Genomic DNA, 3,090 nt, shown 5'->3' on the forward strand with positions numbered 1-3,090 from the left:
TCCTGCTAAGGATGATCTCAGTGAATTCGGCTTCAAAGGGCGGCTGGGGACACAGAGGACCCTCCGTGGCAGCTCCGCAGCGCCGCGGCAGCCCTTGTCCTTCCCCCGCGTATTTTTTTTAACCTGGGATTTGGAGACCCCGAAGCCCTTCACGTCCCGTGGTGGATGCACGCTTTGCTCTCACCCCACCACATCTGCGGCGTCGAGGTTTGACGAGCTCCCAAATCCCGATGCCGTATCACCGGGCCGGTCCTGCCGGCAGTCACCTGCCTGCGGTAGGGCTTTCCCTGCTGGGGGGGTTCCGTTGAGGTTGGGGAAAATTACGAGTTTGGGGAGGAGATGGGTCTGTGAAAGCGGTGGTGGTGTTTGGGGGCAGAAAGGGCTGGTCTGGCTATTAAATCCTGAGTCCAAATCCCTTTTTTCTATCCCATTTTCCCGCCGGCAGAAACAAAACCAGCCAGCTGATGGACACCAGCGGGATGGGCTATTTTTTCAGGACCTGCCAGAGAGTAACTCAGATAAGAGTCTGCAAGGGTTTAACCCCATAAATAAAAGCTCAGAAGACATCTGGGTCCAAATTCCCACCACCAACCCCCCTTCACCTCACTTTGGCTTTCCCACCGTGGACTTGTCACCGGCATGGGAATGGCACCGGTGCTGAGGGCCGGCGGTGCCAACAGCTCCTCACCTTCCACGGATGTGGCACATCTCAACGTTTATCCTACGGTTGGGTTTCTTCTCACCCAGGAGTACGGTGGAAGGTGAGGTGGATGGGGACTGGTGGGGAAGGGGCAGGTTCCGAGGATAAAACCAGCGGTTCCCAGGGGATATCCACCACCCCGGTGTCAAGATTTGGGAGGAAATACGGGAGAAAAGGGAGTATTCAGATTTTGGAGCCTGTTTGTGTAGGGTTTTTTGGCAAAGAGAGCTGAGAAAACGGGGAGGAGATCCACCACCAAGCCTAGGAAGGAGGGAGAGCAGAAGGCAAAGGCTTCCAGAGGTTGTCCTCGGCAGGGCAGGCGGAGGGATGGTTGTGCAGAGAGGGACCCCGAAGGGCGGAGGAGTTTGGGGGCAATGCAGCCGTGTGACTCGGCACGACATGGGGAGGAGAAGCCAGACCAAGAAAGAAGCTGAGCTGTTCCTCCAGGGAGAGAGAAAGCAGATAGCACGAGCTGGATGCCTCTTCCGAGGAAAAGGGAACCTCGGGCAGATGAGGAAGCACGACCAACGCTAACGATAGCTATCGGCCCGCTGCGGTGGGCCAGCGGGGTGTCTCGGGTGGGCTACACCCCGAGCAGGAGCAGAGCTTCCACGGGGCTTTCCAAGCTGAGGCCAGAAAAGACCAAGTCTGGTCCCTCGCTGTCGAGTGTAGAAGAAAGAAGAAGCGGAGACCCGGACAGCGGCGTCCAACGCGTCCCCGAGAAGAACCTGGGGGAACCGCAGGCGGAAGGATGCTCTGCCTGCCGGGTACGACGGCACGAATCCCTCTCTGGGGGAGGGAGCGGCGATCGGTGTTCAGATATCTCATTTTTCCTTTCATGGGGTGTCGTGGAAGTGTCACGACGGAGCCGCTCGCGTGGCTCCAAAAATATTTGGAAGTATCCTGTGTTTTCGCCCTGTTTCTGAGCATCCTCCAGCGAGCCTGGGCCGGACGGACCCGTGTTCTCACGCAACGCAACGCACCGTCCCCGTGTCCGTGTCCGAGCTGGGCAGGGGTTAATAAACCATATTTCTCGCCGGTGGCTAGGAGATAACCCTCAGCGAGGTGCTGCCAACCCAGGCTGGGTGTGGGCAGACACAGGGGAAACCATGTGATTAAAAAATAAATATTAATCATGACTGTACTGCTGTGAAATAGTTAATAATTGTACCAAGCAAGATGCTAAATCCCAAATTTTAACCCCCGACGGCATTGCGCTCTCCCAGCCTCGCCGGCAGGGGGGTTTTCCATCTCAGATTTAGCCCCCCCCGGGTGTGAGCGGTTGTGAGCCACCGCCGGTTTTCTTATCTCTTGTGGAAAGTTGGATGGGTAAGACCTTCACGCCACCGGCCACCGCAGCCCTGGCCACCACACGAGCTGCAGACACCGGACCTGACCGGAGACGCTGAGCACCGGCTGGGGAAGGGATGGACATCCCCTTTCCCTCCGCCGAGGGAGCATCCGTGTGGGATCGAGTCTGTACCGGCAGCACCGTGTGTGGGCAGTGCTTCCCAAACCCCACCTCGGAGGGTTCCCCACCGGTGGTGGGTGTCAGTCCCCCACCCAGACAAGAGGAGAAGCGCCGAAGCAAATGGGAAATGGGGCGAAACGGGGCAAAACGGGGCACAGCTCTCCAAAGGGGATGAGGTGTTGCTCTGGGTCTCCTCTCAGCACAAGAGCTGGTTGCTTAAAAATGGGAAAAATGATGTGGAACCCGTGGATCCGGACTGCGGAGAGGATGGGGAGGGTGCGCGACGGGAAGCTGGGAGGTGAACTAGGATGGAGAACGACAGACAATGAGCCCTTGCGCGGTGCGTGAGGCTCGGGCTGTGGGCGAATGAGCTGTACCACAGGGGGGAACTATCGGGCTGGTGGGGCTGGAGCTCTTTGAGGACTTATGGAGACGCAGGGGACATGTCCGCTCTGCCCTTGGTGACTGTGACGTAGGTGTGAGGGAAGGAGCAAAGAGGCAGGGGACAATGCAAAGCCGGAGGGGGGATGTCCAGGCTCAGTGCTCCAGCCTGGGTGAGCACCCAGAGAAGGGAGGGGACACCGTTTGGTGGCAAGCCCAAGGCAGAGAGGACGGGGAAGGGGTGATGGACCTGCCCAGAAAAGAGGGGAAACTGAGGCTGATGGGTTTAGGAAGGGCTAATTGCATCCGGACGCTCCCCGCAGCCCCCCCTCTGTGCACCCCAGGGGCAGGGACAAGCGCTGGAGGCGGTGGGGGGGGACGTGCTCCAGCTCCGTCGCGCTTTCACTGCCCTCCACCCACATCCCCTTGGATCCCAGCCCAGCACGGGGATGGAGCACCCACCGGGTGGACATCACATCAACCCTCCGCGCGACGGCAGGGGCCGGCAGAGCTGCGGGCGGCCCCTCGGTTCCTCTGG

The sequence above is a fragment of the Charadrius vociferus genome, unplaced genomic scaffold, assembly GCF_000708025.1.
Source record: "Charadrius vociferus isolate BGI_N301 unplaced genomic scaffold, ASM70802v2 scaffold919, whole genome shotgun sequence".
Lineage (NCBI taxonomy): Eukaryota > Metazoa > Chordata > Aves > Charadriiformes > Charadriidae > Charadrius > Charadrius vociferus.